General features: G+C 42.4%; 1 protein-coding gene and 1 pseudogene across 4 annotated transcripts in view; both read right to left on the bottom strand.

Annotated features, from left to right (window-relative positions):
• The window catches only part of KLHL24 (kelch like family member 24), a 36,712-nt gene extending 31,555 nt beyond the window's left edge, over positions 1-5,157 (bottom strand). Inside the window, exon 1 of one of the 4 annotated variants that reach the window (XM_016218065.2) lies at positions 5,055-5,157. The gene's annotated coding sequence lies outside the window, so the exon portion shown is untranslated. Of the gene's footprint in view, positions 1-1,101; positions 4,268-4,885; positions 4,917-5,018 lie in introns of those variants that run through there. The other 3 variants (XM_087818286.1, XM_016218063.2, XM_087818287.1) reach the window with 3 other exon arrangements.
• Positions 5,158-15,152: 9,995 nt separating this feature from the next.
• Positions 15,153-15,558, bottom strand: LOC107541095 (large ribosomal subunit protein eL32 pseudogene; annotated as a pseudogene).
• Between the last annotated feature and the right edge of the window lie 7,005 nt (positions 15,559-22,563).

The following is a 22,563-nucleotide window of genomic DNA, read 5'->3' on the forward strand; positions in this document are numbered from 1 at the left end:
GCGTCGACCCCCAAACTGAAGGGTCCCCGGTTTGATTCTGGCCAAGGGCATGTACCTCAGCTGCAGGCTGGATCCCCAGCCCCAGTTGGCGTGAAAACGGGAGGCAGCCAATGGATGTGTCTTTCTCACATCCATGTTTCTATCCTTCTCTCTCCCTTCCACTCTCTCTGAAAAGCAATGGAAAAAATATCCTCACGTGAGGATTAAAAAAAATACTAGCACCTTGAACTGTGCACAGAATAGCAATAGTATTTAAACACAAAGGGTTCTGGTTTCTGGCCCATATAGCTATAAATAGAAATCATAAATTCTGAAGACCAAGTTATGGGCTACTGATTTTTTTCCTATAGATATACACAAACACTTATCTCTATACCCCGATTATGAGATGACTGCGAGGTGAATGCTATCTTGCGTGCTGCTTTACTTGTAGAACTCAGTCTAACTTGTGTGTACCTTTGGTAAAGAATATTTCAAGTCAGTCAAGTTAGGGGAGTTAATCCTAGGTAAATGCTTCTTCCCATGAGATTCTGAGCCAACACAGGTATTCAGACCAATGCAAGAAACATTTATAGAGAGCCTACTCCTTGTCTGGCACTGGGGTCACAAATACTGGATTTAGATCCAGTTTTAGACTCTGTGGGATTGGCTAAGGTAAGAACCATACAAGGACTCCAAGACTAATATTAAAGTAGATTCAAATTCTCAGTGTTTCTCCAGCAGAAAACACAGGTGCAAATTGGAACAGATTCTCTCGTGACTGATCTGGTCTAGAATTATACCTTAAGGCAGTGATTTTTAAACATGCAATACCTGACTATTTAGTCAGGGGCACTGACCTCTTTTCCCTTAGATTGCCAAATTAAAAACACGACAACAGCCAACACAACAATAGCCGTTTGGTGTGAATGAATAAAAAAATTATATCTATTTTTTGTCAGATTGGCAAAAAATATATTTTTTGCTGTGCTGTAAAATTTTAGTAATTGGTTTATGTGTGCTATGAGATGAAAAAGGTTGAAAATTGCTGCCTTAAGAAGTAGAAGAGCAAGGCAATTCACCTGGGCATTTTCTGAAGGATTTTTAGCTATACGTACTTACGGGACAGAGGAGGTCAGCATACAAAGTTTAAAGAAGGTATACTGTATACTATCAAAATCAATCTAGGGTGTAGCTGTGCTGCAACCAAGCTTAATTTTCCTTTAGAATGCAGGAATTCTATACAAAGAAAAAAGTTACAATCAGCCTTAAAGATAGTATAGATTAATGAGGGGCTTATTAATAAATGCCAGAAACAAAGGAAACCAACCACATTTTAACTAACACGGTCCCTACAATGTGCAGTAGTGAACTGCACGTGCTATGCTCTACACCACTTCACTTTCTCAAATTTAACCTTGAGTGAACAACATAGCAGAGATAATAAAAACACTAACCAAGAAGAGGTTTACCTTTAAAGATACATAGTAACTCAAAAGAAGGAAGAAAACAACTGCAACATAATAAATCCATTATTTTAAAATAACTAGAAAGTTATATTTAACATGATACTATGTAAAACCAAGCAATTTTTTATAAATTTCTAATATTTTCACCGTATTTTCTCAAAAGTTTATTTATTTATTTGTATTTAATGATCATTTAAAAAAATTATAAATTGATACTCTTAAATTTTCAATTTAAAGCTTTACTTTTGGAGCAGTGGTTCCTGAACCAAGTTTTAAAAATGTAATATTGAAAGTCCAGTCTGCAAGCTGCTATTTCCAACATTTTTAATTTCTTTTTAAAAAATATATCTTAAAAAATGTTTTTATTTGAGAGAGAGAAGGGAAAGGGATAGAGAGATAGAAACATCAATCAGCTGCTTCCTGCACGCCCTTTACTGGGGATGGAGCCCGAAACCTGGGCATGTTCCCTGACCAGGAATTGAACCAATGATCTCTAGGTTCATGGGTCTAAGCTAAAGTACTGAGACACACCAGCCAGGCAACATTTCTAATTTCTTAATGGAAACATCAAGAACATATTTACCCACTTAAGATATCAGAAATCAACTAAAACCTTAAATTTATTTGTCTAGAGTTATAGCAACCAGTGATTATCCTTTGTTTACTAGGACCTCAAATGGTCAATACACTATGATTTTGATTAAAGAAAGAAAATAAGAAGTATGTGATGATGAAAAATTTAGGAGTGCTTAATGTCAGACTAAACCATATGGTTCTATAACTAAAAAGATAATACTATCTTCTCCTAAATTACAGAACCAAAAATTGAATTTCTCCACTCAGTGTTTCTCTCCCTTGCCTTAAGATTTTTGGCTAATATTCCCCAAAGGAAGAAAAATAAAAAATTAATCATCAGACATCATACCTGGTATTAAGCTGTTTTACTGAGTCTGCTCATGCTTCTCTAGACTTGAATGTAAACTTAACTTCATTAGTTTTATCTTGCTAAAATGCTTCTTTTAGGTATTTAACGCACTGTATTATTTTAAAATCAAAAGACGTATGGATATATACTAGAGTTATGCTTTCTGTTAGTGCATTTGTAAGCCAAGTGATTTTTATTTACCTTAGTGGTGACACAAATTACTTACAAAAATAACTTTAAGAAACCATTGAAGAGAGTAAAGCCTAATTTAAACACCAATTTAGAAGAATTTAAGATGTGCCAAAATCTGAAGAACTGTAGCCCTTACGTAAATTTAGGCAGAGTGACAAACTCTTCAATTAAAAAAATTAGTTTAGCTATTGTTTTTAATAGAATAGGGTCTTTAAATGTATATACAAAAATAACTGCAGTCACTTATTTAAGAGAAGATATTTATTTTTTACAGGATTGACCCAGGTACCTGCCCTTGGCCCGGAATGGACCCCCCCCCTGCGGTGCGCAGGCCAACGCTCCAACCACTGAGACGCGCTGGCCCGGGCTAAGCAGCCTTTTGAATGGAGATTTTATTTTTTAAAAAGGTTTGCATTTTGTACTTATTCAGATAGGTTAAAAGCCCTGAATGCACAAGTAGGTTGCAGTTTGGGATCACAGAAGCTGCTCCTTATGGTGCAGTCATCTCCACTTCAATTTAAAAAAAATATTAAAATGCATGACCAATGAGAACTGTTCATATTAAATGCCTGCTTCACCCAGGCAGCTCAATCAACCTCCTACAGAAATGCATTACGTTTCGGGTCAATTCATACAGATTTACAGGAAAAGAAAACCTGATAAAACCTAAATGCTCTATTTCCACGATCTCCTCATGAGATTAGGGCAACTATCGGCTGAAATGATTGTTTTTGTAGATCTTATTACGGTCACAGTAACTTACAATTTTAAAACAAGACATTTGCAATTTACTCTCACAAATTGTGAATTACCACGGGGATTAACACATAGAAGAGTGAGCTATAATCCCCCAAAGAAAACAACTCATCTGAACTGAGCTATAGAAGAATCTTTAACTTTTAGGATATCCTCAAAGGATATCTAATATTTTAGAATTCTAATTTTACACCTTGGTCGACAGCAGGCAGATTTTAAATCCATTTTACGTACCTAATAAAAATCAACCTCAGCTGGTGGACCTAAATAGCCTGTAGCTGCAAATACTAAGATGTGCTTTTTAAAAACCTGCTCAAGAGTGCAAGAGATTGGTCATTAAAATCCACTAACCTATTTGTGTACAGTCACTGCCTTGGAGGTGACTGCGGCACCCTAAAATGTGGCGGTAGGGTCCTTACTTAGCTATTTAAATCTTGTTTACAGAACCAACAAGAACATTCGCAAGAGGACTTCCTGCCTTCCTGCTCAACACTGCAGCGGAAAAGACACCACTTCCACGCGGCTAACGTCGCGGTCCTTGAGACCCGCCGCGGCTGCAGGTTTCGGCCACAAAGAACTGGGGTCTGGGGGTTCACCCAGGGCCGACCCCGCGGAATCCTTCCTCGCGGGAGCGCGCGCCGCCGGCTCCGCGCCGGCCGCAGCAGCGGCAGAGCCCCGAGCGCGCCCTCGCGCGTCCTCCAGATCACCTTCAAGGGGGCGGGGAAGAGCTGCCCGCGCAGGACCACCTAGCGACAGTCACCCGCCAATAAACGCTCGGAACTCGCCGAGTGGTTCCCGCCCCGCAAGTCGCCCGCAAGCGCCCAATCCCGACCGGGTTAATCGTTTGCGTACGGAACATCCAGAACTTGGGGGCGGGGACGTTAGGAACTAAATTAAGAAACCAAGTCTTGGAGTGGTGGGTAGGTGGGGAGGTTAGGCGGGGACTCCGCCGGCGGAACGCCCGCAGCCCCTCCCGCCACGGCTCCCCGGGGACGGTCGCTCCGGGGCCGCGTTCTCCGCGCGCAGGCCCCGCCGCGATCCGTGGTAAACAAAGGCTCCCCGGGGGTGGGGGTGGGGTGGGGGTAACGGTCAGGTGACAGTAGCGAGCACATTTCGCAACCGTTTAGCGGGGCTTCTCTGGCCCGTAGCCTGGGAACCCACCTTGATCCCGCCAGTCCCCCCAGACAAACAAGGGTCCCCCACCAAACGGGAAGGCTTGATCTGAGGCCTTCACATTCTCAGCAATTCCTTCGATTGAAAAAGGGAAGCGGCCCGTTCGAAGCCCATGGGCCACACGCAGGACCCATCTCCCGGGGCCCGTCCGCCAGCTGCTCCCGCCCCCGAGGTGACGGGGTGACCCGCACCTGCTACCCCCAGCCCTGGCGGCCGGGCCCCTCCCAACCCGGCCCCCGCGGGGCGCGTCAGCAACGCCGCGGTTCCGGGGCGGCCGTGCCAGGAGGCTGGGGTGCTCTCCCTTCAGGACTGTCGTTACCGAGCGGGGCTGAAGACCCCGAGGAAAGCCCTGCAGACCCCTCGCCCCAGACAGGGGCCCTGCAGCACCGACCGCAATCTCTCCTCAGACCCGCCTCGTCTGGCTCCGAGAGGCCGGCCGCCGCTGGCTTCCTTCCTGCAGACAGACACCCCCGTGGTCGTGACCTCGGCCGCCCCTCCGCCCCCGGCTCTGGCCGGTTCCTCGCCTTTCGGCCGGTCCTGGAGCTGTCATCCCCGGGTACCTCGCGAAGAAGGCTGGAGGCAGCCAGCAGCAGTGACCAGCAGCGGCGGCCCCAGCGGTCCGTTAGCGGCTGGCGGCGCAGCGCTCCTCCAGCCCCGGCGTCTCCTCGAGCCAGCCTGCTGCAGCTCACAACAAAGGAAACATGTGACCGCCAGGGCCAAAACACTGAGCGTCACCGACCCTTGGCCAATCCGAGTGGGCTCCCCACGCTCGGGGCACCCTGGGAGATGTAGTTCCTACACCCGAGGCGACCGCCGAAACCACTTGGGTTTTGTGCAATAGAACGACGTCGGGTGTGAGCGTGACGAGACCCAATCCAGGGGCTGCTGATTCAGAAATACTTTGTTTTAGTTAGAGACAGATTAAGGAAATGCATCGTTTTAGGAGCCTAGTGAGAAACCTGTGTGGTATGTTTATTGCCACGTCTAAAGCACATACACATTTCCATTAAGTCGCAGAACCTTAGAGTGTGGGCCGAGGCTTAAAGATCTTTTAAATTTGACCCCTTGATTCCAAAATTGTGAAATCTGAGGGCCTGGCGGGTGAAAGGGAATAGAAAGAACCTTGGTCGCCACACGGCGCAGGAAAACCGTCTTTCTATGTAAATCTGTTACTGTCACCTGTATTAAATGCTAGGTTACTATTTTATTTAATTAATTAATTAATTAATTAATTAATTAATTAATTAATTTATTTATTTATTTTTAAAGTTTTATTATTGTTTAAAATATTACAGATGTCCCTTTTTCTCCCCAATGACCCGTTCCACCCCATTCCTTCCCCCTCCCCAGTCCCTCTCCCCACCATTGTCCATGTCCTTGGGTTGTGTATATATGCACATAAATGGTTACCTTTTTATTTTAGACGAACATGCAAATCAAAGTTGTTGCAAATCCCTACTTTCCAAGGCAGATAGATTCACCAGAGGATATTTTGTCTTATTGTTTCTGCAGATATTTTTTTCAAGGATGGGTATGCCTCTGATTTTCAAAGATTTAACTAGTTTTTGGTTTCTGATATCAGAATTATAATTTCTTCTATTCTTTATGAATACAGTCATACCTTTATTAAATAAGGGGTTGTGTTGCAGTGCCCATGGGTGTGTATGATATAGAACATGCTTTTTTTTAGGCTTCTTTCCCACCTCATATTACAAATGAAAATGCCTGCGATTGACTGAGTTCCTACTAAGCTTCAGACTCAGTGCTAGGCACTTTTTTATATCATTGAATCCTCATAATAGCTCGGCAAGATAAGTGGTATCTCATTTTACAGGTGAGGAAACTAAGCCACAAGGATAAAGAGCCGGCCCAGCGGGACAGGCGTGGCTCAGCAGTTCAGCATTGACCTAGGATCCAGGAGACAGGTTCTGTTCGGGTCAGAGCACAAGCCGGGGTTAGGCCTCGATCCCCAGCAGGGGGCGTGCAGGAGGCAGCCGATCAATGACTCATGTTTCTCTCTCTCCCTCTCCCTCCCTCTCTCCCTGAAATCAATAAAATAATAAAAAAAAAGAGTCTGCCCAGGTCACTCAGTTATTAAATGGTGAAGCTGGAGTTCACACATACATTAAAGAAAGAATTGTACTTATATTAATGTAGCTACACAATTTTCTAAATAGTTTATTTACAAAGTTAAATATTACAAGATGAGTAGTGCCACAGCAGTCCCATCTCCTACCCTTCCCCTTCCTGATTCTCCAAAAGCAACCACTTTCAACTATTTGAACTCTTCTGGTACTTAATCTCCATATAGCATAGCATAAGGCTATTTTCTATTAAGGCAGTTGTCATCCCTGTCCCCTATCCTTGCAATAGTATAATTTCTGGTTAAAAAATTACTTAATATTTATGTTATTAAGACTACTTATTATTCAATGCTGAGTAAAGAGTATACAATTTCCTTTCTTGTGTGGATTTCTGTTTTTCAGGAATAGGCAGGAAACTAAGCACCGGTGAGTCCTCACTTCCTTGATAAAGTCTCAATTCCATGGCAGGGCATACAGGTCCTTCCTGATGCACCTTAAGGTTTATCTCTTCAGCCTAAACACCAGTCTCAATAAACTACCCATAACTGCCCAAAGGACGGACTCTCTCTGTGCCTAGGCCATTCCCATTCATATCCTGCTCCCCATGCCTCCTGTGCCTGCTCCCTCCTTTCACCCCACCCACTAGGCTAGCTTCTGCTCTTCCTTCCAGGAGTCAGCTTGTGGGTCCCCTCTCCTGGGAGACTCTCTTTTCCTCCTCGCTTTCTTCTGTGCTAGGTATCTCCCCTCAGCAACCCGTCCTTCCCTCCTTCCCAGTCGTCACACCAATCGTCCATGTTTATTTACATGCCTTTCCCAACTGAGTACCCTCTGAGATCCCTGAGGTCAGGGATCATGTCTTACTCATTTTGTATCATAGCGCACCTAGCAGGTGTTTAATGTGTTTCTGTTAACTGATGAATTGGTTTCTACTTCTTGAGGTTAAAAGGACCTGAGGTTAAAAAAAAAAAGTACCACCAGACCCCTTGGGATCCACTTGGACTAGGCTGTATGATGTCCTCAGACTCTCGGAGCAGATGGGTACAGGATCATCAATCAATTGCAACTCTAAGAGAGGAGGAGAGGGAGGGGACTACGGGCCAGGCAGCCCTGGAGACAGGCAGAACACTTCTGGTGGATGTGAGAGCTCCTCAGGCAGCCAGAGCTGGAGTGGTTTCAGTGTTGGTGAAGGACCTTGGAAGTTATGCATACCCCACAAGTCAGAGGGCATGGCCAAGTAGCAGCTTTTTCTCAGCTGGGGCTGGAATAAAAGCAGAGCTGTCAAGTCCAGGGGGAATCTTGTGAAACTGAGTGAGATTAACCTGTAATGTGATTTATTCTATATGGTGTTTACAATCCAGGTTGGCCTGGCCATTTGAAAGAGGCAGATACTTGGAGGGGGGGGGAACCTCTCCTTTCAGGGATATAGTATATTGTTCCATATTCTGTCTTCTTGCAAATAGCATATGACAGTCCTTGTTTTGCTCTCCAGAGCATCTGTGACAGTCTCTAAGGTTTCAGGTTGCCAAACATCCATAGTTCCTCCAGCCATTCTTTTTATTTTTCTCTCCAGCCTGCTCTTCTTCCCCATGCAGACAATATCACTCAGTAAACATACCAAACGCTTTGACACCTCCCTGCCTCTGCTCTTGGCCTCTTGTACTTGAAGTCCCCCTGTCCCCAATTGTAGTAGAAACGTTGATCCTCTTTCAAGGCTCATCTCTGCTGCCACCTCTTCTGTGGGGCCTTCTCTGAATCTCTCTTCTCTCTCCCACTTACCGTGAAGCTGTGTGCACCTCCAGTGTTTTTGAGAATGTGACTTGGCATTGTGTTTTTACACAGCCCCTGAATGCGGCTGGGTTCTTTGACCAGGTATGGGCCCAGCAATTTGAGCTCCCCCCCTGCATCCAACCCCAGTTGCAAAGCACTGATGAATGGAGATTTTACTGAAGGTTTCACAAAGAGACAATTTCATGGCATCTCACACCACAAAACTCTATATAATAACTCCTTTTAAACATCTGTTCCTCACCTCAGCTCCTTCCTCAGCCAGTCCCTCTTTTCTCACTAGACACCCTCTCTCTGGGCCTCTCTCCAGCCATAAGCTTGGCTTTCCTACCTTTCTATGATCTCTGCCATCTCCACCCTGTCCCCCCCCAATCTCTTTTCCAGTAATTTGAATTTTTACACTCTCCACCATTCAAACAAGAGAGTTCCAGTCTTCATAAAAGAGAATAGCATAAATAACAAATTATTTGCCCCCTCCCCCCACCGTATTCCTTCACAGACATATTTAACATCTCAGCAGGTCTGTTACACAATACCCCTCAGAGTGTTGAGTGAAGGGGAGAGTAAACATAGTACATTATTTGCTCCTGGCATCTGAGTCTCTCCAGTCTTAAGGCCCAGAAGATTGATCTTAGTCTGTTGACCCTTCCCTCCCTTCATCCCCCATAAAGTAAGAGTGACTCAGCTCTGCAGCCCTTTTGGATGCAGAGGTCTGACTCTCCCTAGCTTTGTAGTTATTTACCAGGAAAGGTTTGAGTTGCCCCTCTGGGGTGCCACTCCCACCCCACCCAGACAGTCAGTCATGGGCTCCACCAGGCCAGTTAAAACTTGGGGTCAAACATAGTAGCAGTAGCATTCAACAAGGAAAGATAGCTGGACATTTTTCCATTTTAGGATCTGGGAAAAGTGGTAAGTCTTCTGCCACATGAAGGGCAAGCTCTCCCTCTCTGAGTTGCCCCCCCCTTTTTAAAAAAATATATCTTTATTGATTTCAGAGAGAGGAAGGGAGAGGGAGAGGAAGAGATAGAAACATCAATGATGAGAGAGTCACTGATCGGCTGCTTCCTGCACACCCCCGACTGGGGATGGAGCCTGCAACCCGGGCATGTGCCCTGACCGGGAATTGAACCGCGATCTTCTGGATTCTAGCTTGATGCTCAACTGCTGAGTCACACCTGGCAGGGCCCCCTCCCTGAACTTTTCCCTCAGGAGGGCAGTCTGCCACAAGATGTTTTTTTCTCACACCTGAAACAAAAATGAGCTTTCTACCTGGGGGCGTGGTGGCAATCCTAGCTTTGTTTTTGAAACTGTCCTTCACAGATTGAAGTCCGTGAGATGCCAGGAGTTGGTGCCTCAGTGGCCTCCAAATCCTGTTTTTGCCCATATTTGCCCCACTAGATGCAGATGAAGGTGACTGGTCATCACTGTGATCCCTGGGCTCTGACTTTAGGGAGCAGAGGCATACTTGCATCCTCCCTGTACTGGGATGCTCTTCTCTTTATTCTTCTGCCCCAAGAGCATCTGATTTTATCTTCCTTTCTTCTTAATTATTTCTCCAGTAGTGAGAGTTCAAGTGGCTCTCTGGTCTCAGAAGAAACCTGATAGTTTGTCATAAATTACTCCAGCCCTGACTGCTCTAGGTAGACCTGATTCTCCAAGGGACACCTCATAACACCTTTTCACATGACTTGTTGCAAAACCCTCTCAGGTATGAACACATATGGAAAGTGTCATCTATTGCTCATGGCACCTGGTCACAAGCTTAGGCCAGTTTTGAAAATGACCATATTCCCACTCTTAGCACTGCTCAGCAGTCTGGCCCATAGGTGGCTGTGAGTCCATATAAAATTGCTTCTTGCCCTAGTGACTTTATCTCCAGTTTCTTGCCATCCTGTGACATTTAAGAGCCATATACTAATTCCATCTTGATCTTCTTATGCTATACTTGGCACTGCTCTCCTTCCAAATGTCTGCAGTTTCTGAGAGTATGTCTTTTCCATTTGTAGTTCTCTTTGGCTTGATGGGCAGCCCTCCCAGGAATCTTTCTGCTGTAGACTTCTCCTATTCTTGAAAGACCCCATTCAGTTTCTTAAGAAATCGTGTCTGTTGAGGCTGGCACACCAATTTCCAGACCAAGAATTCTTGCTCTAGTAAGCTCATTTGATGCTCTTGTTACATGTCCAAAGTCGATGTGCCCGATGCTTCAAAAGGCCAAAACTCAAAATGTCAGAGTTTTGAGTAAGGAAAAGTTTATTGATCGAGAATGTGCCAACCAAGAAGGTAAGAGATGCAGTGGTGCCTCAAATCCACTTTAAGTACAGAGTTCAGTCTTCTTTTATGTCAAGGGAAGGGGGAAACGGGAGGGCCAAGAGGTGATTGTCAACTGAAGACATCTGGGCACCCACAGGGGTCTGAGGAAGATTGATCTTAGTTTGTTGACCCTAGTTGATATGAGTCCGGTCATGATGTTCCTGAAAATCTTTGGTGCACAATACATACTTCCCTTATTTTCTTGAGATACTTTCTGGTAAGGGGCTGTTTTTGAAAATTCAAGCCACAAGCAGAATTCTTCTAATTATTCGCATGTTTATATGCAAGAAGCTATTTTCTTGAAGGCCATGGGAGCACAACAGGATGGGAGCAAGATGGAGTCAGAGAGGATGAGCATTTTACTCTGTTGTATGGTGCTCATCAGGTGCTCTGTCTGAAGCATCCATTTTGAACAGTGCAAACTTCCAAAAGTTCTAATGCAGATCTCAGAGCAGTTCCCACACACTGATAGTCCATGGACCACCCTAATTTGTGCGATGTCATTTTCACTCCCTTACATCAGCTCAGCACTTTGACAGTCATGTCCTTGGACTCCCTATAAAGACTTAAAATCTAAGTGTTTCCTGTGGGGCTTTCGATTTGAAGAGTCTAGGTTCAAAATTTAGTTTTGTTTGATAGTAGCTATATATCCTTCAGTAAATTACTTAATACTTCTCAGTTTTCTCATCTGTCAAAATAAGGTAAAAACACCTACCTCATAGAATTATGAAAATAATAAGAAAAAATATATGTAGTGTCAGAGATATAGTAAGTGCTCACTACAAACCAAAATTATTACTGTTATTATTGTCCCCTCCCCCCCAGTTCTAGCTTTAATGTCCTCCATACTTTAAGAATAGGAAGGGTAGCTTTTCTCCTCCTTGACTGCTTGAAGATCTGCCACCATCAAAAACAATACAGTAACTATGTGGACTAGAAAGTTCATGGCCAACAGACTACTTCAATAAAAACAAATGGTCATTGATGTTTTTAACCCTCAGAGGCAACAGTACCTAAGACAGAAATTTGGGAAAAACTAGCCCAAATGTATAAGACCACACTGGGTGTTAACTTTGTATTTGGATTCAGAACCCATCCTGTAGTGGCAAGACAACTGGCTTTGGATTACACAAAGTAAAATGAACCCAAACATAGACTTGCAAGACATGGCCTGTATGGGAAGAAGTTTTTAAAAAACTTTGCCTGACTAATGTGATTTTAAAAAGCACCCATGCTCACTGTTGTGCAATCTTCTCTGCTTCCAGCCCCAGATCTCTTTGAGACTGGCCTATAAAACGGCAAGGCCCCCAGGTCACCAGCACACAGGGCCAGATACTCTTGACCCTGCTTGTGACAGTATTGCAAACACATGCCTGGCATACTTTGGAAAGCCTGCCTGCTTCTATTACTGGTACATGAAGGTTTTGCTCTGGCAGCAAATATCTAAATTTAGATGCTTTTCAGGATGAACTCTGAATGATCTTTGTCCCAAAGACCAGTAGGAAATTGGAGGGCACCTTGCTTTTTATTTATTAATTCAAATACCAGGGTTGATGTTTTGTAATGCAAAACTTTTGAAGACTGCCATATTAATGGGAAATAAAACAGACAAACACAGGGAGTATCTAAGACTTCTCCTTTACAGTTCTCATAAAAACTTCACCGTGCATCCTTTTGTCTTTCACTTGAGTGTGCAAAGCATTCCCATCTTATAGTAATGTTAGCATAGGTAGCTAGATATTAATAAAGGAAGGGAGCAAAAGGAATCAGATGTTATCAAGCATAATAAACTAGGGAGCTGAATCAGATAATAAGTCTGCTTTGCTAGGAAGTTGCAGCATTCATTGGCACCCCAGGGGATCACAGCATTGCCCTGCCAAAGGGATTAATAACCCTCAGTCCCCACCCCCTCCCATATAGGAGGAAGAACCAGCTTTCCAATCTCTCCAGGCTCCAGGGTACAACCGGTTCTCCCAGACTATGGGGGGAAGGAATAAACAATAAAGGGGAAATTCCTCTGCTGGGCACATGCCCAGTAAAAGCCAAGATGGTGCAGGGGAAGGTGCTTCTACTATGAGGCATGTGCAGAAGGAGCCAAGACGGCGACCATAAAGGCCTGTCTGTCTAGCCTGGGGAAAGGATCAGGTTGGATAAGGGACACAGAACCCCAGAAGATCTAGGAAATGGATTAGTTAGGTAGAGGATCCCAAACCAGCCTGCTAAAGATTTGGAAATTTTTTTTTTTTAAATATCTTTATTGATTTCAGAGAGAGGAAAGGAGAGGGAGAGAGAGATAGAAACATCAATGATGAGAGAGTCATTGATCAGCTGCCCCCTGCACGACCCCAACTGGGGATCGAGCCCACAACCTGGGCATGTGCCCTGACCAGGAATCGAACCCTGATCGCCTGGATCCTAGGTTGACGCTCAACTGCTGAGCCACGCCCCGCCGGGCTGGAATTTTTTTTCAGATATCAGTTTATTGGATGATAATGAGGTTAAGACCTGATAGCAGCTGTAACTGTAAGAGCACCACTACTATACTGAGAATGAACTGAGTTAATCTCTCTAAACATTCATATTTATACTTAAAAACTTATGACCTTAAAAGTTTTTAGGAAACGCAAAAAAAAGGTACATTCTAGTAGTTATCAGAGTGATGATTTCCTTAAAAGTCATGTAGCCACTGGAAGACTCCACCATACAGTTGTGATAGGATGAGAGAAAAAGGCAAATAACATTTAGTATTTCTATGAAACAATCTTGACCTTGAAGACCCCTGAAAGGGCCTTGGGGCTTCCAAGGATGTGTGAACCATATTTTGAGAAAAAGGTTTGGAAATTGATTGGTTAGTTTGAAAAAGTGCCTAGTTCTTCCCAAGCCTGAGATAATATAATCATCCCAACACAGGCTCCGTCCCCCCAATATGTGTTTGTTCCTGTGCTCATACGCTCCGGCGCGCTCTTTCCATAGCGGTTACATAGGCCCCGTGGCCCTGCGGCTGACGCGGTGCAGGCTCCAAGGGCAGCCGGGTGCAAGCTGGTGGCACAGGCTGAGCTGGCGGGCTGGGGGCAGGGACTGAACCGGCCTGAACCAGTAGCACAGAATATTTGGACACTGGCCCTGTTCTTGGGCTTGATGAAGAAAAGGCTGGACTTCTTTTTACAGTGGGACGGAACTGAACCCAGGACAGTCCTTTGATTTTGCTTCTACAATAAACTTTATCACTAAACCTTATCTTCCCACATGTGGATCGCTGCAGTGCTATCCTTGCTACTCTGTGAAAGGGCCCTATTTCCACCAGCGACAGTAATACATCACAGTAATACTTTGCACACCCAAGTGAAATAAGAACTAATCTGGGGTAAAAATTCTTATCCTGGTAACTCCATGGAGGTGCTTAGAATTAATGCAATGAAGGAAATTAGTTCTTATATGATGTCAAAATACTTAAATGTTGTTATTTTAATTGAAGAAAAGACAATTTCTCTAATAAGAGAACTTTAAGGAATGCTTAATTTACTTTAATGAAGAAGCAGCTCTTGGAAAGGACAGTCCCACCAATGGTATCTCAATGGTATTTTTTTTTTTTTGTAGTCAAGGTATTTTTTTTTAAATAGGAGAAAATCAAAGTTTTAATACATGCACATGGGGAATTCACATAAGCATGGAAAATCCATGAAAATTCCAAAGACAGTGAGGCAACATTGGGTATATGAGACATTTTTGGACAAAGGAGAAGGTGGGTGGCAGCAGGGTTTTAGCTTTCAGAAGTGAGAATGGGAGATTTACAGGTAGCTGAGGAAGAGGGAAACATACATGGCCAGCAAATTCTTACTAGGCAGCTCAAAAACAATGGGAAACTAGGTTAACAGGGGCCTGCCTGACGCCCTCTTGTTTACCATACTTAATTCAAATTAGGCCAAGGTGACCATCCTAAGGTCCCCTTTCCAAAGCAGATTTCTCTGTCTGAATCTCTGGGGTAGGAAAGGGGGATGGTCAAAGGCTCCCTCTGAGTCCTGTTTCTTAACAAATATCTTAATATCAATATCCCAAAAAGGCAGCTTCAGGGTGGCAAAACTTTGGTCCCTTCAGTCCCACCCCTGAAACTTTAAATAACAAAGTTTCACATTCTAGAAGCTAAATTGGAAGGTTGCTCCATGTTTCACTGATCCAGTCATTTAGTCCTATAAGTAAGTCAGGTTAGTTAAACTGTTGAGCCTTATTTCAGGAGGTGGTGATGCAGGTGGGCTCCCAAACTGAGGCCTATATTGTGTAAGCAAGTAATCAGGTATTTAATAAGAGACATGCCTGTAAAAACAAAAAGAAAAAACAAAAGTTTATGATCAGAGCAAATTAAAAACCAGTTGCTGAGTCTGTAAAGCTTTCAGTCGAGAAGATTTTTATTTTTAATTATTATTATTATTTTGCAACATTTTATAGTTTTATTAACAGAAATATGATGTGTACACAATCTATCTATTCACTTTCTTCTCCGCGCAGCCTGGCATTGGGATTGGTGACTCTGATGGCCAGCTGGGCTGCTCTTTCCACATGGTTTGTGGTTCTTTGAGGAGATGCTGTGAGCAATCTCAGCACAGTAAGATTTGTTGCACATCAGCAGCACTTCAAGCTCCTTGATGTTGTGGACCAGAAACTTCCGAAGGCCACTGGGCAGCATGTGCTTTGTTTTCTTGTTGCTCCCATAACCAACACTGGGCATCAAGATCTGGCCCTTGAATCTTCTGCGCACCCTGTTGTCAATGCCTCTGGGTTTCCGCCAGTTCTGCTTACTTTTGACATATCGGTCTGACTGGTGCCGGATGAACCTCTTGGTCCTCTTTGTGACAATTTTGGGTTTCACGAGGGGTCTGAGGGCAGCCATGGTGCTGAATAGGAGACGGCTGCCGCCTCCGTAGGTAGAGCCGAGGAAGAGCGGGAAGATTTTTAGGTGCAAGGCTCAAAGCTTCTTTTGCTGGAATGAAGGCAGGCGATGACAATCTGATAGATGCTCTTGGTCTGCAGTCATCAGGTGCTTAGGTAAATTCTGCAAGGCTTACATAGCATCACTCGCTGAGATTGTTTAAGCATGAGCTGTTGTGACGATTTCTCAAGTTTATGTCATGTCCTTTAGCTGTAACTGGAAATTGCAAAGCTCAGAACAAAACAAAAACAAAAGTGTTTTACTTCTCAATAATTCCAAGTCAAAGGATGGGAGAAAAATGAAACATTAGTTCAGAAGGTTGTTGCCAAATATTTAAGAAAACTAGAAAAATTCAGGATCAAGTTCAGTTTATAGGTGAAAAATAAAACTTTAAAGACAATTAACAACTAGAAAGTAATATCCACAACTGTGTATTGTAGTTATTTTGAAACACATTTTTTCTCTCTAAAATCACCCTCATTTTAATCAAAGATAGCTAAATTAAGACTAACATTTACTTCTAAGTCTCAGTGAATTTATCCTGATTATTTGCATAAACACAAGAATAGCAATTAATTATATAGGCCCTCTTAAATCTGCTTTGCTGAAATTTCATAAGGAATCTTCAGATTGAACTTTAATTAGTCTCTTAAGGCTAAGAAGCTAAGCCACATAGTTGCCATCAGCCTTTGCCTGAATACCTTAGATCTGGGTGAATTCCCCAGGTTTAAGATCCCCCCAAATGTCTTAAGGTTCTTTCTTTGCCATCTCTCAGGAAAGCCACCTTTCATTCCTTACCAGGAAAGACTGCTGTGAACCATGTGAGCAAGGTACCAGGCTGTTTTTCTAGGGAGCTTTTATTGACTTTCAAAGTCAATCTTAATTCCTTAAAGCTTTCTGGTGACTTCCAAGTCTACATATGTCTCTTTCAAACATGACATTCCAGTCAAAGCAGTCAAGGTATTTTTATATATTTATTTTAAAAATTTTGCTGGAGTATATTGACAGTTAAAAATTGTATAATTTAAGGTGCACAATTTGATGATTTAATATACATATACATAGTGAAATGATTACCACATTCAAGCTAATTAACATATTTATCACCTCAGATAGTTACTTCCTTTTTTTTTATGTGGTGAGAACACAAGATCTACCCTCTTAGCAGATCTCAAGTATACAATAAAGTATTAAGTATAGTTACATTATTGTATATTAGTTTTCTAAAACTTATTCATCCTGTAGAACTATGTACCTTTTGACCAACATCTCATTTCCCGCACCGTCCTGGCAACCCGATTCTGTCATCTGCTTCTATACCTTCAACTTTTTAAAGATTCCACTTATAAGTGAGATCATGCAGTATTTGTCTTTCTGTGTCTGGCTTATTTCTCTTAGCATAATGTCCTCTAGATTCATCCATGTTGTTGCAAATAACAGGATTTCCTTCTTTTTAAAGGGTGAATAATATTCCACTGTATTTATACACCCACCAGTGTATCTTCAGGGAGAGCTAAGAAAGTATATTTGGATTCAGATGAACTGATTCAGATCCTAGCTCTGCTACCACTAACAGGATGATGGTGGATGATTTATTTAACTACTTTGATGGCCAGCTTCTTAGTTTGAAAATAGAGTCTAATAATACCTTGTTATTATGAAAATTAAATGACAGCTTATAAAAGAGCACATGGGCCTCAATAAATGGTGAGTATTATTTAGTCAGAACAAAATGGTAAGTATTATTCTGTCAAGATATAATGATAAATACTGTGCTATTATGACAGGACATAACATTGAGTTGACGTATTCAAGCAAAGGACTATTCTTCCTGTTTAACAAGGAGCAACTTGGGGTAATGGAAAAATACACAGAAAAGAGAGGGATCCTGGGGAGTCCTACCATAAGTTATTCACTCATCCTGGACAAATCACCTAACTCCTTAAGTCCCAATTTCTTCACCTCTAAAAGGAGCACTGTGTCTTGCATCCATGAGGGCTTTGGCTAGAGTATTTCCAAAGGCCTTTCTAGTTTTGGAAGTATAGAAAGTCTGCATATTTTTTTTTTTGAAAGGACTTCAGTGGAAAAGTTCTTTTAGTACAAGAATCACCCAAATCATGACATACCTGGGGGCACATATAATTCTTTAGTAAGAAATTGGGTGAAGAGGCTACAAATGACCAGAAATCAGATTCTAGCTCTGGGAGTGAAAAGCCTGTTTGATAGGCTAATGAGACTTGGGAGAATCCAGCTGCTTACTTTGGGATCAAACTGAGCTCCATTCTCCCATTGAACCTTTAAAACAACTCTCCACTCCTGAAGCAACACCCTCCACACAGCCTTTCCAAGCTGGATCCCTGACGAGCACCTTCTCCCCACACAGCCCCCAGTCCTAAAGAGAGCCCCAAGCCAACCCCCCTCCCTCCAAGTCACCCCACTGTTGTGCTTGACCTCGGTTTGCCCTGTTCACAGCCCTTCTTGTGGGACTCCCCAACTTCAGCTCCCAGCTCTTAACTATTTTTAGCTCCCAACTCAGGATCTTTTGAAATAAACAATCACATGCCCTAGGGAATTTATGACATGCCTGACTTGCCTTTCCCTCTTACCTTCTCATTAATAATCCCTTGCTTTAAAAAGGAGAAACTAGTTTTTAAAGTTTCCTTGCCCCAAATTTAAAAGTGTTAGATGCCGAATGTAGAAAAGTTTAGAAAAGATAAAGAAGATATTGGATATCATTTATGATCTTTCAATCCAAAGATAGCTACTGTTAGCAATATATTTCCAATCTTATTTTTTATATCTATATTTACAGTGTATCTATAGTTATTTATATATAATTTTAATTATAATATGTATATTTGAGTTAATACTATACATACAAAATAAGCTCTTGATACATCAACATTTACTATGTGGCTTTCTATTTCCTTCTCTCCGATCTGTCCTTTTCGTCCCAATGATACTGACCTGCAACTTGAACTTGCTTCCATCATCATATTATTGCTAAGTACTGAGATGAGTTAGGGTTTTATATGCTAAAAAAAGTGTTTCCCTCCAAATTGAAGATGATTTAGGCTCATCAACTCTGCAGACATAAATCCCAGGACAAACTTATTTCTGATGTTTTTCAAATTTCTTAGCATACAATTAACTTCTAGAGTTCTCTTACATTTTTACTTTTACTTTTATTTTATATTCCTTCCTTTCAGTTTTTTATTAAAGAGAAATTTGCCACAAGATTAAAATAAATTATTCATTAAAATATTATTCATATACCATTCTACTATCAACGTGACTACTTATATATTTCACATACACAGTAGTTTCCCCTTATTGGTGGTCTTGCTTTCTGTGGTTTCAGTTACCTGTGGTCAACCATGGCCTGAAATTATTAAATGGAAAAATCTTGAAATAAACAATTCAATAAATAATTAATAAATTGTCCACCATTCTTAGTAGTGTGATAAAATCTCGCACTGTCCTGCTCCATCTGTCTGGGGCGCAAGTCATCCCTTTGTCCAGTGTATCCATGCTGTGTATACTCCCTGCCCGTGAGTCACTTAACTGTCATAGTGCTTGTGTGCAAGTAACCTTTATTTTACTTAATAATGGCCCCAAAGCACAATAGTAGTGTTGCTGGTATCCAGATAAGACAAAGAGAAGCCATAAAGCGAAAAGGTGAAAGTTCTAGATTGAATAAGGCATTTTATCATCTCATATCATCATAATAGGATGGGAGAGTATACACTAAGAGATATTTTTAGAGAGAGAAAGAGACCACATTTACATAACTTTTCTTATTGTATATGGTTATAATTATTCTATTTCATTACTTGTTATTATCATTAATATTTACTCTGCCTAACTCACAAATTAAACTTAATTATAGGTATGTATGTATTGGACAAAACATAGTATATATAGGGTTTGGTACTATCCGTGGTTCAGGCATCTGCTGGGGGTTTTGAAATGTATCCCCCAAAGATAAGAGGAGGGATTACTACCACGCAGGCAGGGGATCAAGGTTGCCTGAAGTTTCACGACAGGGGCTTGGTTACAAGCCATTCCCATTTTATTTTTATTTACTTATTTATTTAAAAAATGTATATCTTTATTGATTTCAAAGAGAGGAAGGGAGAGGGAGAGAGAGATGGAAACATCAATGATGAGAGAGTCATTGATCGGCTGCCTCCTGCACGCCCCGACTGGGGATGGAGCCCGCAACCTGGGCATGTGGCCTGACTGGGAATCGAACCCAGATCTCCTGGATCCTAGGTCAACCCTCAACCGCTGAGCGATACCGGGCTGGGCCCCATTTTATTAGTAGGTTCATGGGGGAATTGGTCACAAGACTAAGATACAGTGGCCTGAGTTATTGGTCCAGGTGCCTCGAATTGCCCAAGAATGAAATTTTCCCTGGAGTGTAAGGTTAGTCTGAATTTCAGCCCAGAGAGAGGCCAAGTTTAAAGCCCTTCAGGGTACTGAGCTGTGCAGCGCTGCTGGAGACATTTTTCTCTGCTTGATTCATAAGCACCCAAGTTTTATTACAGAACCATTGGGTAGCTGAGGCACTGAAGGTCCAGTTGATGGGTCTGACTCTGTTCAGAATCAGAGATTCTATTTGAGGCAAAATTTAATGGTAACAGCAAAGGTTGGTGGGGAAAAGAGAGGCAGTGGCAAGTGCAGACAAAGAAACAGAAACAGCAAAAATAGAAAGTGTCTGAGCTAGTTTCTGTACCGTTAACTATAATGGGAGCCTCTCAAACTCCTGCTGATATCACCACAGAAATAAAATCTGACTCCTCCTTTGAATCCTTACCTTCACTAAGAAAGTGTTGTGGCTATATGTGTGCTAGGGACAGGACTGAGAGCTATGGTGAGGGTGCTGGCTGAGTGGGTGGCCAGCAAGGGCAGGGAGCAGGGAGTCAGGGGCGTGATGGAAGCCGAGGGCTGGTCACCAAGACATCAGACAGAATCTGGGTGAGGTGTGGGGATAAAGAGGTATCAGATCAGAGGGATGCTGGGTTCTCTGGTTTAGAAAGGGTTTCTGAACCAGAGGAGTGAATAAAGCAGAAATGGAAGCTGGGGGCTGAGACAGCATCAGGAAAATTCCAAATTTCCCTGTGAGGTCACCACTTTTTGGCCTCGGATCAGGTTTTTACAATGAAATGAAATTAATTTTAATTAATCAGGGATGGCTCAGGGATGGTCTTTCTAGGCCTTCAAGGGACTAAACCTCTTAGTGAAACTCAATGTCCACCTGCGTCCTCACTGCCCCAGAGATCCAGGACAGATGGCAGTCGGTCTTTGTTCAGATGAGATTCATTTGAGCCTCAGGGATGTTTTTGGATTTTTCCTTCAGGACCCTGCCTCCCACCTCCTGGGGTAGAATTATAGAAAACATAAAAAACAGTGTAAAGAAGTGAAAGAAGCCACCCACAATTCCACTCTCCAGAGGCAACCGTTCTGCATCTTTGTCTGTGGAATGGGCATAATTAATATAATAGGATTGAGGTATGAGATGAGGGAGAAGCTATTTTAACAATGCTGGTATATTCCCTTCTAGTCTTTTTATTAAGCATTTTAAACCTGCTTGGAATCACATGGTATATATAATTTTTATCCCACCTTTTTCCCTTAATATATATCATGACACAAATATTTACATGGTCACAAAAAAGGTGTGTGTGTGTGTGTGTTGTGTGTGTGTTTGTGTTCCTTTAAAACTTGACCTACAAAGCAGATGGTGGGCTGGATTTAGTCTGTGAGCTGGCAGCTGGCTGACCTCAGGCGCAGAACAAAGGGCAGCCACAAAGGGCAGATAAAATCGTGACTGACAACAATGAAAACAATGGTGCTACCCTCCTCAGGGATTCAGAGGCCAATCGGTCCAATCGGTCACGTCTCTACCTACTGGAAACTCACTATCTAGCATGTGCAGGGTGCTAGAGGGTGACTCGTCAGGAGGTGAGATTTAAATAAATTTTTTTTCTGTTTAAATCTGTTTAAACCCCAATTAGGTATGGACAGTTTCCTGGGTCCATATTTAATCCCTGACACAGCAGGGTAAATTCCCCTAGAGGAAAGCTAGAACTGTAACTCATAATCCATTTTCCAGGAAGTCCCAGTAGAGATGACCATTTTTGTCCTCTGTGGCCTTGCCTCTCACCATCATTTCGGAAAGATATCTAGTCTAGGCCTGCCTCTGGAGGTATTTGGGTGCACACGGGAGCCAAGGTCTTGACAAAAATACTTTTAAAAATTTCACTTTTGATGATTGCTGTATATTCTGTCATATGATTGAGCCATAATTTATCTTTTTTTGAAAGATTGGATATTTAAGCTGCTTCTAGAGATTTGCTGTTACAACACAGTAAAGAACATCTTGGTACACAAATCTGTCTCTTAAATTTAGGCTATTTTGTATTAGTTGGGAGAGAAACTAGTTTAACATTTTGGTATATTCCTTTCTAGTCTTTTTATTAAGTATTTATTTTATTTTATTTATTTTTAAAATTTATCTTTATTGTTGAAAGTATTACAAATATCTCCCCACCTTTCCCCCCCCTTTGATCCCCTCCACCCTGCATCTGCTCCCCGCCCCCCCCAGGCCTTCACCACACTATTGTCTGTGTCCATGGGTTATGCATATATGCATATAAGTTCTTTGATTAATCTCTCCCCACCCACTTCCCCACCCCTGCCTTCCCACTAATATTCTTCAATCTGTTCCATGCTTCTATGTCTCTGGATCTATCTTGTTTCTCAGTCTATTTTGTTTATTAGATTCCACATGTGAGTGAGATCATGTAAAACTGAATCGGGAAGAATCAGAAAACCTGAGTAGGCTAAAACAACTGATGAAACTGAAGCAGCAATAAAAACACTCCTAGCAAACAAAAGCCCTGGTCAAGATGGTTTCACAGGGGAGCTTTCTAATTCTTTAAGTTGTAAGGCTAGATAGTT

Source organism: Miniopterus natalensis, chromosome 6, assembly GCF_054644295.1.
Source record: "Miniopterus natalensis isolate mMinNat1 chromosome 6, mMinNat1.hap1, whole genome shotgun sequence".
In the NCBI taxonomy this organism is placed as follows: domain Eukaryota; kingdom Metazoa; phylum Chordata; class Mammalia; order Chiroptera; family Miniopteridae; genus Miniopterus; species Miniopterus natalensis.